The sequence below is a fragment of the Lathyrus oleraceus genome, chromosome 7 (genome assembly GCF_024323335.1).
Source record: "Lathyrus oleraceus cultivar Zhongwan6 chromosome 7, CAAS_Psat_ZW6_1.0, whole genome shotgun sequence".
Taxonomy (NCBI): Eukaryota; Viridiplantae; Streptophyta; class Magnoliopsida; order Fabales; family Fabaceae; genus Lathyrus; species Lathyrus oleraceus.
The window spans coordinates 206,625,070-206,638,979 of record NC_066585.1 but is presented as its reverse complement, the minus strand read 5'-3'; positions in this window follow the sequence as shown (position 1 = coordinate 206,638,979).

The window sequence follows — 13,910 nt, the reverse complement described above, 5'->3', positions numbered from 1 at the left end:
GAAAATGCCACAAACAAATCCACAAAATATCACATGTAAACTAGACATACACAAGCTCAATCATGCAAAAATTCAATCCATTTTGAGGTCAAGAAGCATGACTATGAAAATCATCAAGTTGCACATCAATGGTGTGACACAAATTGTCACACCCTTCTTCAAAAAATCATAACTCAATGACCAGAGAAGATAAATTCATGAACTCTATACCAAAATCACCATGGATGTGTCTAGTTTGTGTACAAAACATTTCAAGGCCATTGGGTAATGCATCATCATTTCACAAAGGTTTTGGTAAAAGGTACAAAATATGGATACATGTTACAAACCCTAATACCATTTAAAATCTACTCATGCAAAAAATCAGGAAAAATTATGATAAATAAGTAAAGATCAAGCAGAGCATAATGCAAAAAATTTCATGAAATTTGGATCACAAATGGATGAGATATGATTTTTATAAGATTGGGTAACAAATGAAATAAAAATTGCAAAAAATTAATTGAATTAATGGATTAAATAACCGGTCAGTGGCAAACTTGTAATAACATTAACCACTAATCAAAACGCGGCGTTTTGGCTAAGGAAACGGAATGTTGTGATTGGCTGCTTAATGGAACAGTAACAAGACGCATGCAAACGTGTTCAAGGCAAATTCTGGAAAAATGGATTTAGGGTTTCACGTGTACAGTGTATCTTCATCTTCATCAACAACTCGTGGAAAATTTTTTTGCCCAGAAATGAACAACCAACATACCATTCTAATCAGCAGACAATAAGCATGCATAATCTACCATTCATTTGCATAGAAACACACTAAATAACATGAATCGAGCAAAAATAACATTTAACATCAAACTTGAAACTTAGATTTCTCTCAGCATAGTTAACCATTTTTAATGATTCAAGTTCCAACATGACCAGCACAACAAGACCTAGCTAAAGCATGGCATAGTTTTAAGAAATTGGAGATTCGAATTCTTACTTGATTTTGAAGAAATGGAGGAACAGTTGTTGTTTTAGTGATTTGGTCCAAAACAGATGCTCTATCCAACTTGCAATGATGAATGATCAAGTTACTTTAGCTCAAGAATGCTTGAAGGAACTTCAAATCAACTCTGCCATGGACGAATGCTTAAGGTAGCAGTGCTGGAAAACTTGCTTACAGTCACCAAAAGAGGATTGAGAATGCTTCAAAAGTGTTGTTAAATGATGGACAAACCAACCCAGACTCGTGTGCTTTGAGGTTTTTAGCAAAAGTTCAAAAAATGAAGAAATGAGATTTTGAGAGAGAGAGTTTTTTTGTTCTTGAATGGTGGCTGCTAGGGTTGCAATGAGCAGAACAAGTGGTATATATTTGCTGTTTAACATGCTAAGTAGGATTGCTAATCACAATTAGCTTAAATGAGTTGCTTTTGGCCATTTGCTAAAATTCCACCAATTTCACATGGGGTGTATGTGCTGCACGAAATTGGGCTTGTAACAAGTCATAAACAACATTTCTGAACTTATTTGAATGGCAAAATTGGTTGGGAATGGTTAATTTGAAACTTCACTTTTTCACCTCACTTGAAAATAAATCATGTAAGTGCAAAAAGGCCATTTTGATTGGTGATGTTTTGATGCATGATGGTTACATATTTGGAAAGAGGAGATCAAATGTGACTTGTTGCAAAAAACCCCACCCAATTTGGCCAAATGGTTTGAGAGATATGGCCTTTTGAAGTTCAAAATTTTTTGAAAATGAATTGATCATATCTTGCCAACCATACATGGGAATTGAGTGTTCTTGGACTTTTTGGAAATGGGAGAACAAGATATTCAACTTTCATGTTGGGCAAAAATTCATTTGAAGCTTGTATCATGATGCAAGTTTGGGATCAAGAAGTTTCCATTTTTGGCAGGTGAAAATTACAGGTCAAGTTTCTATTTTTGGAAATTTTCTGTTTGACTTCAAATTCTTCCATGATGATGTTTGACATGATATATGAGGCCTATATGGACATGAATGAGCTCCCCCAAACCAATTCCCACCATCAAATCACTGATTAAATCCACAGTTGACCAAGTTTGACTTTTCTAGGGTTTTGCTTGACTGAACCACCTTCTGATGAATTCCAAACCCTAATTTCTTGAGATCTTGATTCCAAATGATATCACAACATATATGAACTCTTGATTATTGATCATGGTGCCCAAATTCTTCAAGAATGGCCACCATCCACTGTTTAATGACTGATTTGACTGTTTGACTGATGATTGCTTCAGCTGCAAGTAACATGGTTAGATGACAATATTTTTGTACTTTTGGTTAGCCAACATATGAAAAGCAAAGATATACCAATGCAAAGCATGCTTGGTGATCAAGAACCACACTCACAAGGCAAACCTACCCATTAGGAGGGAAGCTAGGGCATGCAATGATCCTTGAGGCCATGATATGATATGATATGGGCCATGAGGGATCTTAGGGCCAAAATTGGGGTCTTACAATGAGGATTTTCCATCCCCTGTGAATGCGGACGCAGTTAAAAGATACTTCGTGAAAAAGAGACCCGCTGGACAAAAAGAATAAAAGAGTCCAGGCAAAAAGGGGCATCCCGACGAACCAAGAAAAAAGAAGAAAGGTTCGGGCAAAAGTTAGGGATAATAAAAGAAAAGAATTGTACACCCGGCAAGTCGAAAACCCCACAAGGGCGACTTGGGCAAAAAAGGGTATCCCGGTGGACTGAAACCTGAAAGGGCGGTCCTGGCAAAAGAGGGAATGAAACGAACAACTGCGTCTAGCATGATCGTTTGGGCTTTGAATGACTTGGATAATCTTCGACAGAGACCGATTAGAAGCGTTTTGTTCAGAAGGCCGAAGGTGCGGAAGGTCTTGAGGACATATGAGGTGTAATCGAGTTGGAACCCGATGAGATCACGGTTTCACATTGCCATTAGGATAGATTTTTCCTTTTGTGCGCAATCACCTCTTTCCAGGGTTTGCCTCCTGTGCGTCGCTCAGTTCTGAGCCACCTTTTTGTTTCAGTCAATAAATGCGTGTTCAGTCAAATAATTTTGTTTTTGTTTTCACTACCGTTTTGATTACGAAAACATCCATTCGTTTTGATAAGAATAGTCGCATTTTGAAACATAGAGGTCCCTTCCGATGCGTGCTTATAAGATTGAAATCCGGAAATCTTATTCGGAAGCTTGGGTGACCTAGGTGTTGAAATATGGGGCACGCCTGGGGCACGCTTTTATCTAACAATCTCTTGTGCAGGTACCGTTAGATATCTTCATGCGCTAGCATGTAGTGGTATGAAACCTTTTGACAAAAGAGATCCCTGCAGAGCCCGACCAGGGGCAATGGATAGACAAACGGTGAAAAGCCCGTGACAGAGTTGTGACGGCGACCCTGGAGGATTAATCATCTTCAAAGTCTAAGGACTGGAAAGTTTGTATGAATCCCAGGAATTCGATCTTCGTGGGATGAATCAGAGGAGTCTAGGCGAGTCTGGGTGTTCTCAAAAGAGGAAAGCCGACACTGTGGGTGGACGATGGATGCCGCTGTTCGGCGACTCGACAGGTGTTCCGTGTCCAATAAGCTGTATTTCCCCAGTGGGTGTGAGAGGGTTACCTCCCTAACAGATTTGAGATCAGTGTCTCCTCAGCGAGCCTGAAGGTTACTGCCTTCCCAGTAGGGTTTGTGTTGATGGTTTTCCCTCAGCAAGGTCCCCAAGCAGATCGGGTTCGGAGAAAATCATCCCCAGTAGAGATAAGAATGGGTTGCCTCCCCTAGCAGGTTAATCTCCAAGCAGTTCGGGTTCGATGGAGTGCATCCTCAGCAAGGTTTGTCTTTCCCCAGCAGGGTGGAAGTTGACGTGATTATAAGATCCTCAGCACAGTTCCTGGAGTTCCCCGGTGTTGTCTCTGGAGGAGACGTGTGTTTATGCATTCATCATTTAGATAAGCATAGCATATTGCATCATTAGTGCATAGCATTTCCATGATCATGGGGCATTGTGTAAAACAAAAAAAACTCATGCATCAACATTGCAAACATGTCCATTAGCCCTAGGCCGTGGTGACCAGCCGAGATTGGGTTGTTGGAAAGAGTTTAGCATCGCGCCATTGGATCGGCTTCAGAATTGGGTTCATCAGCATGGTTGAGAAGTTGGTGTTTTCCCAACAAGTGACTCCTTAGTTAAGTGGGTATCCCCAACAGTGTTACTCCCCGAAGTTGGCATCATTTTGCAAGCTTGGTTCAATTCCCCTAGAATATGTGGGCGTGTCTGATCTCTCCATATAAAGTCGACCCCTTAGGCAGAAAATGTCCACCATTCCTTCTGCGCTCCCCACCGAGATACATCCTCGTGGATGACGGTTGCTTCCGTTCCCTCCATAATGGGATGGGTTTTCCATATTGAGTTCTTTCCTCATTAGGATGAGTCTTGATTCAGTTTGCCTTTTTGGATCGATCCTAAATTGGCTTCTTGTTCGCTGTCTCTTGTACTTCTCTGGGGCATAAATGAATGGTTGCTCACTAACCGGCACTCATTCACCTCATCCTCAGCGGAATTTTTGGCTTCTACCAACAAACTGGTAGTTGTAAGTCCTATCTTTGTGGTTTTCTACCTACTAACTGGTAGTTGTAAAATCCCACTTCCATCCCCTAGCAGAGTTAACCCTTTGTGCTCATCCTGGTCGATGACTGGTTACTTTTCTGTGGTTTTCTGCCTACAAACCGGTAGATGTAATCCCCTCTTTGTGGTATTGATAGTCTTGTCCCCTTGGGATACTTGCCTTGATCAAGCAGTATTGTCCCCATTGGGTCTTCCCCTTCTTCTTGGATACTTGCTCCGAGTAAGCAACTTTATCCTCTTTTGATTGGTCATCTTTTGCATACCTAGTCTGGTACCCCGTTGCCTTTCTTTTCGGTCGTTTATCCATTTAACAACCTACAACCCGGTTATGGATAATCTTCCATGCGAGTGTATGATCTACGTTTTGACGGCTATAGATAATATATCTCATGCACTCTTTGGTCAATCTTTCGATTGTTATCCCCAGCATGGGTCTTTGGCATGCGTGCCGGCTCACGTATCACTATTTGTTATCTTCGTCGATGCTGATAGACATGAAGAATTTTCTGGTGTTCAGACCGAGGCGGTATTCAGACCGAAGTGGCGTTCAGGCCAATTTCCGATTTTCAGATCGAAGAAGTTTCCGACGATCAGGTCGATGTACTTGTGGCATTCGGGCCAATTTTCCGGTATCCAGACCGAAGTGGCGTTCAGGCCAGAGTTCCCGGTATCCAGACCGAAGTGGCATTCAGGCCAGTTTTTTCCGGTATCCAGACCGAAGTGGCATTCAGGCCAATTTTCCGGTATTCAGACCGAAGTGGCGTTCAGGCCAATTTCCGATTTTCAGATCGAAGAAGTTTCCGACGATCAGGTCGATGTACTTATGGCATTCAGGCCAATTTTCCGGTGTTCAGACCGAGGCGGTATTCAAACCGAAGTGGCGTTCAGGCCAGAGTTCCCGGTATCCAGACCGAAGTGGCATTCAGGCCAGTTTTTTCCGGTATCCAGACCGAAGTGGCATTCAGGCCAATTTTCCAGTATTCAGACCGAAGTGGCGTTCAGGCCAATTTCTGATTTTCAAATCGAAGAAGTTTCCGACGATCAGGTCGATGTACTTATGGCATTCAGGCCAATTTTTTGGTGTTCAGACCGAGGCGGTATTCAAACCGAAGTGGCGTTCAGGCCAATTTCCGATTTTCAGATCGAAGAAGTTTCCGACGATCAGGTCGATGTACTTATGGCATTCAGGCCAATTTTTCGGTGTTCAGACCGAGGCGGTATTCAAACCGAAGTGGCGTTCAGGCCAATTTCCGATTTTCAGATCGAAGAAGTTTCCGACGATCAGGTCGATGTACTTATGGCATTCAGGCCAATTTTCCGGTGTTCAGACCGAGGCGGTATTCGGACCAAAGTGGCATTCAGGCCAGTTCCCGGTATCCAGACCGAAGTGGCATTCAGGCCAGTTTTTCTGGTATCCAGACCGAAGTGGCATTCAGGCCAGTTCCCGGTATCCAGACCGAAGTGACATTCAGGCCAGTTTCCGATATTCAGATCGAAGAAGTTTCCGACAATCAAGTCGAAGTACTTGTGGCATTCTGGCCAGTTTTCCGATTTCCAGATCGAAGTGGTGTTCAGACCAGATTTCCGGTGATCAGACCAACATTGATACTCTCATATTCCAATGCTTAGTGTTCAGACTAATGTGCGACGTTCAGGCCATGGGTATTCCTGTGTTACCATTTATTTTGGTTTCCAGGTCAACTTTCTGTTTCGGTGCTCAGGCCGATTTTCACCGTACCAGACGGATTCTTCTTTTGGGATTGCTTCTTTGCCGATTCTGACAGACATGGTTAATTATTTCATAGGGATTCAGGATCAAAATCCGGGTCTTCTTAGTATTTAACCATCTCCCACAATGATCATATGAAGAACGTCTTGCTTCATATTCTCTAGTTGAAGATGTTTAAATAGGGACAGCTGTCATACCCCGATTTTGGTCCTAAATCTTTTATGTTTGTGTGGCATGCTTGGCCTAACTTTACTTTGGTTTTGTATGAGGATTGTGGTTTTGATCCAAAGTCATGGTGTTGTGATTGTGGATATATCTATGGTCTGGGTCATCTGAACAACCAAGTTTCTTGTGTTTCAAGCCACTTTCTAGTCATGTTATTGGTTCATGGATACTATGCCAAAACCCTAACCTTATGGTCTCATTTCATGGTTCCGTTCATTATCAGTCAAGTTACTTTCTTTTCAAAAGTCAAACATTCAAGTCCTGATTAAACCAATTGTGAAACCAATTCCCAATAATTTTCAAACCATTTGTTAATCCATTTCAATCCATTTCATGTCATTGTAAACCATTACATGTGAGTCCATACAAGAAAATACAAAATTTGGAATTTTTGACCAACTGTTGACTTTGGTCAACAGTTGACTTTTTGGTCAACTTTGACCAAAGTCAACCCAAAAATTCACCCATAATTGTCCATTGAATTCCATTTACAAGAAAGATACAAAAAATGAACTTTGACCAATTGTTGACTTTGGTCAACTTTGACCAAAGTCAACGCAACCTCTTTGCATCCTAAAATCCTATGTCTTCCATCATGACCCTAATCCTCATCCCTTGCTTCATGTCCATGTTGGCCTTGATTTTACCTTGTGGATTTGGTTTCTTCACTTTAATGCCAACTTGGTCATGCCTTAAACTTTGGAGTTTCTTGCCTCCTACTGCATTTGCCTTGCTGCACCAACTGCTGTAATACCCAACCTGCACAAACAAAGTCCCAGCAATCAGACCGCATTTCACAAGGGATGTCTGAATATTTTAAGTTAATTTTTTCTTTAAGTGATCCCCTGGATAATCTCCTCACCTGTATTGGTCTCTTGTACAAACATGTTGAACCAATTTACTTAGATATATGGATAGCAGTGGCGCAAGGTCTGAATTACCGTGTCTCTGATGCAAACTGCATGTCACTAAAGGAACCCTCATCATTAGCTAGTTACAACAGGTTGTATCCAAGGTGAAAAGACAGAAACATAATGCAGAATACCTGTTAAACTAGACCTTACATCATGGTTTAGGTCCAAGCCCCTGTCAAATTTCTGCTTTCAAAACTTAATAAAATTAAATGTGAAAGAATGCAAGATAGCTTAGAGAGTCTCACCACAGGTATCATGGACCAGTTCAAAGAAGTTGTTACCTGTATTGAATGCTCTGCAGCTACACTTTATCAGATCGGTGTGTAAGGGCATTAAGGAGAATTTTTTATCTTTTTGATTTCAACCCGGATGGCATCTTCATTGATCGTGATTTATATGAGTACCAAACTAGGTCCTTCGGTGCAGAACTGCTGCAGTCTGAAATAGATCAAATCACAACATTTTTTCCAAAACAATACCACTGAATCAACCTTTATGTTACTAATCACTTCTACCATTCATTCAATTTCATCTACAAAATAAACACCACAAACCTTGGCCTAGATCAATGCAGCAAACAACAGAGTCATACCTGCATAGGCGATGGCAATGCTAACACGCTTAAACCACCTGGATGACCAACCTTTAGCCAAGTATCCATGCTAGCCCTGTTGCAACAATCCAGCCCAATCCTGCAGCACACTTGAGCAAAGCCTTGCAGCAGCACCATGACCTGACCATTGTAACATCCCCACATGCATTTGGCCTTGAATTTATGATGATGGAGAAGGCTTATGAAAGCTGCAGCATGACACCTCCCTGCAGAAATAATCCAGCATAACCAAACTCAGTCATGACATATCAAAAACTATCAACAAGCCATACCAATAGTCAGGCTATAATGCATCAGCTACTGTTAAAGCATCAAGGTACAATGGCCTTATAAAACCAGTTCAGAGATGCTGCAAGGTATGACGACCAAGGTTTTTTTTTGTACATGAATATCCTACTACTATAACAGCCAACACACACGACAAACTCAGTTGTTCAATAAGCAAAACCAAGGAATGTCTTACCTGCTGCAGGGACATTAGCCACGTTGGAGTTTGGAGCAGTATACCACTCTAGATTCATCATATCATGGTATCCAAGTCATCCTAAGCCAGTTCTTGCTGCTGCAATGCCATAATAGGTACACATGCCAAATGAGATGATTTGCAACCAACATTGCTATGTTGCAAAAGCACTCAAGCAAAGATAGACCAATACCATGCTCAGACTTACACCAGCATGTTGCAATGACAATTCTGCACAAATAACAAGCAAGTCAATGCTAGGCCTAGAGCAACATTAATATTGGAAAGAATCAATGACAGAATGACATTCAAATCCATGTCACACCAGGGAATCCAAGTCAAAACTTGGCAATTATTCTACAGCATGAGTGCCAAAGTGTTTTGTTTTTCTTGGATCAGTTGAAGCACACAACCTACAACAGTTGAAAGGGGCATTAGTCACAGGGCCTGCCAATGTTGTAGCCTGCACCAGAGCCATCATGAACCTCAAACCACAAACTCACGTCAATTACCATCCAACTCTAGCCTGGGAGAAGGTTTCAACATAGCTCATGGAAAGCATACTCAATCCTCACACTAACATGATGCATCAATCATAATCCAAACAGACATACATCCAAGGAAGCTAAGTAATCTTGCAATGTATTAGTTTACAGCAGATAATTGGTATGGCATCTAGGCCAAGTCATATGGCAAACCACAAAAGCTTTTTTCAAACTTGCAGTATGAACTATCATGTAAATATTCCAAAAACTCTAATCAACTAACCTAACACCAGTTGCTACTTGACATCACAGGCAGAAAATGCATAGGAATAAAAGATTGTGCATGAGTTCCTTGTTACCATGATCCAGTTGAACAATGGGTACATTAAAATACCACCAAAAACCCTATGTTCTTTGCAAGCACCTTCCTGCAGTGCTATTGCTCATCATCAAGCCAAGGTAGTAGTCATGTTGGAATTCCTGTCAGGTGGAGCAAGTCAAAAGGGAACACAGAAATGCAACAATGAGATGGAGAGTTAGGATGTCAACCATACCTGCAGGAGCATTGGCTACTTGTTCATAATGGGATGAGGATTGGCCAACTGTTGTAAATAAGACTCAACACCATTGCCTTGAGCTGGGAACTACTGACGCAATGAGTTTGTTTGGAATTGAAAGCAGGAGGGACTGGCCTTGTATCCTACAAAACCCTGCATTTCAAATCAGAATAGGTCAACCTGCAGGGTATTTCAATGCCAAATACATACCAATTTAGAGCAAACTCAAACCTTCAACCATGGCCACAACCTACCCAAACATGAATAAGATTTGCAGCAAACCAAGCTCACCATTTTTTTTTACTGCGGTAAAAAAAGGACACATTAATCAGTCAATTTGCAAAACCTAAAGTGCAAAACCATTAACCAACAGTCAGAGGGCAAAGTCCAAAAACATCCCAAATTGGTATGAGGTCAAAGCAGAGAAGAAAGTTTGTGAAGGATACCTTTTCTTGAATCTAACATGGAAAAGGTCAATCCAATTTCTGAGCATCCAAAATGCTTTGCAGAGTTACTTTTCTGGAACATCAAGGACCCTTTTGAAACCCAAATTCACGGAATATAAATAGGGAGAATGAATCAGAGAACGGGGAGGCAAAAATCTGAAGCAAAGAAAACCCTAAAATCCCAAAATCAATTACCTGGAGGCCAGCTTCTGCGCATCCTTCACCACCACCGCCGTGACACTTTGTGAGATTTCCTTTCCTTTTTTCCTTTTATCATTCTCATGTATTTGTTGAGACTTTGTTGAGATGCGATTGAGCGATTTTGAGAGAGAGATTTGGTTGCGTTTGAGAGACTTTGAGAGTAAAGATTGTGAGGGCGATACCGAGAGAAGAGAGAGCGAGGGAGCGAGTTTGGAAAGGTTGATTCGTGAGGTTAGGGAGAAAGGAAGAAGACGAGCTTCTGTTGTTTTCTTTCGTTTCCATTTTTTTTTTCTGTTTTCTTTTTTTAATTAATTTCTTTTTATTCATCTAACTTAACCTTTTTTACATAGATAATATAAAAACCATGAAAATGTTTGTTTTGTTTTTTTTTATATTATTTTAAATTTTTATTCCGGTTCATATATTTAGGGTAGTATCTCAATAGCAGATAGTATTTAGTGGCCTAGTGGAGAGAGTTTAGTTGCATAATATTAGGTGGAGAGGGTTCGATACTCATGTGTGGTACTTTTTGCTTTTTATTTGATTTTATCTTCCTTTAGCATTTTTTTTATTATTCTTTTAGTATGTTGATTAATATCTTTTTTATGTTTATTATACTCATGATTTCATTTGTTAATAATGCATAGTTGTTGTATTTTAGTTTAGTTCAAAACCATTTTTTAAACTATAAAAATCATACTTTTCTCGATTTAATATCGAGCCCATTTTACACCCTTGTAAGTCGATTGCTTTTTAAGCATCGCCGTCGACCTCACATAGCTTACTCTTGGGCTTCCTTACAATGAGCCGGTTCCCTTACACTTACACTCATACGTTGTTTAATGCTCATTCATTTCATTTCTTTGATTATTTGATTTGATCATATACTTGTTTAAATATCTTATTGTTTGATTGTTGCCTACTTGTATGATGTATGAGGCATATATTGTTTGATTGCCATGACAACCCCCATTCATAACAAATGTATCCCTCTCCCATGAAATGTATAATATTCTTTCATTCTTTATTCATCTGTTAATACAAGAAATAAAATGAACACCCGATAACCATTTCAAAACAAGACCAAAACCTCGATCCAACGTCGAGTAATCATTTTTCAAAACCTAGCAGAACCAGCACGTATTCATCCACCCTTTTGTAAGTCGATTGCTTTATGCATCGCCATCAACCTTGTAAGTCGATTGATTCATGCGTCGCCATCTACCCTTATCCCTAACACTTCTCCTTGCTCCATTCGTCGATTCTTGTTCCGATTAGGTAGCACCCATTAGATAGAACCCTTTGCATGATAACATAGGTAGGATTCCCATATCCTTTTGTATGATAACATAGGTAGGATTCCCATATCCTTTTGTATGATAACGTTAGGTAGATATTCCCATTTGTAAATCCTAAACACCTAAGTACATATTGCATGACAACTCTAGGGCAGAGCTTCCCCACCTCTAGACCTTTCCGAGCGTCTCCGATCTTGTGGCATGTAGTCCGTTCTATTGCAAAGAGGTAACTGCCTAAGACTCGATTCAGCGAGCTGCGACACCTACTGCTAGGACGTGAACACATCGCCCACTCTCCTTTGACACAACTGGTGTCCTCCTTGTAAGTCCATATTCAGATGGCAACCCCTATGTAGGGGAACTACGTTTGCCCTGATTCTCATACCAGATGAGGTACGTAGGCAGAAGATTGTGCGAGATCTCTCCGGGCGCCTGTTTTGTTTTGTGTTGTGTGTGTTAGGAGATGGATGTAAGCCCAACGATTGGCATTCCATATCCTATTGTCTTGTTGTGTGCTTGGAGTCTGACATAAGTCCAGCGATTGGCAGTTGGTTTCCTGCGTGTGTTTTGGTTCGGATGCCGATGTAAGTCCAGTGATTGGCGTTCGGGCTCCACGTTTGCCTTTTTGTGTGTGTGTTTTGGTTCGGATGTTGATGTAAGTCCAGTGATTGGCATTCAGGCTCCATGTTTGCCTGCTTGTTGTTTGTTTGTTTGGCGTGCGTGTAGCCGAACTACGGCAACTCTGATTCTCATGTTCAGATGAGATACGTAGGCACAAGATGCGATGTCTTACCGAGTTTGACTAACGACTAACAACTAATCCTTGTTTTCTTTCGCCCTCGTTGCGATCCTTTCTCTCGCCCTCGTTGCGATCGAGACTTTCCCTTTCTCTTGCCCTAGTTGCAATCGACCCTTATTCCCGTAGTTAGCTGAACTACGTTTTGCTCTGATTCTCATTCCCGATGAGATACGTAGGCATAAGACGCGATGTCTTAGCGAGCACACTTATCCTTAACCCTTAGGTAGCCGAGCTACGAGGACTCTGATTCTCATATTCAGATGAGATACGTATGCAGTGGATGCGACATCCATGCGAGTCATTCTTCTCTTGACCCTTTTAGTAAATAATACATTAGATAAACATACACCCTTTAGACAAGAAACAAACAAGAGTGGATCCCGTAGAGTACTACGGACGCGTAGGGGTGCTAATACCTTCCCTTCGCATAATCGACTCCCGAACCCAAGATTTGGTTGCGAGACCTTGTCTTTTCCCTTTCCTTTCTCCAGGTTTACTTCGAGCGTTTCCTTTCCCTCCTTTGGGATAAATAACGCACGGTGGCGACTCTTCTGTCATTTCTTTCTCGCCGGTTGTTTTTTCGCACCACTGTATTTTTCGGGTTGCGACAGTCATGAATAAGAAGATTGTGGTTATTGAGAAATCCATTGCTGGCCTAATTTCTCACAACAGTTATGGAAAAATGGTTTACAATGTCAAGACTAATGCAAGGAGAGAAGCTATGGTATCATCGATAATCTTCAAGGAAGGAAGAAAACTCGATGAAGGCAAAGGTCCAAGTGCTAAAGACCTAACCGATAAGTTGAGGGTTTGGTTGAAGATAATCCTGGGCTACATTCACCATAGACCCATTACAAATTCTTCTAACTATATCAACTCCAATCAGAAGTAGATGTTGTTCTTTCTGGAAAAAGGATTCAAGTTGGTGCTTCTGACAATCTTGTTCAAGTTTCTCATGGATTCAATAAGAGAAACTAGAACTGGAATTACGTCCAAGAAGGGGAAGTTCATCTCCAACGGGAGATTGATTTCAGACATTCTAGTGTAGAACGGTCTGGTCGATGACCTTCTGGTAAGTGGCTTATCTGAGGAGCTGGTAAAGGATGCTGAAAAGTTCTTTTAGGGGAACAATATCAAGAGCATGGGTCTCATCTCCAAGGTAGTCAAGCCAGAATACATTCCTTCCAAGGAAAATATATGTGGAATGAGGATTCCGTTTGACAAATTCCCAATCTTTACCAAGATTGATCCTCTGGAAGTTCTGAAATATTACCTTGAGAGTTGTGATAAATATGGAATAGATCCAATGGTTGATCCATTAAACCTACCAGGGACTTATCCAAATGTGCATGGAAAGAGGAAGAAAAAGTCTCGTGAAGAAGGATCTTCAAGACCGCAAAAGAATAAGAAGAAGAAAGTTGCTATAATTCTGGATGAAGATGAGGTGCACCTCAGTAAGCTCCAGAAAGCATTGCTTCTAAAGGACACTTCTGGTGTTATTTATCAGTCTTCCAAAGCCTCTGACGCTCATATTCCTAGTAAGTTTCCTAAG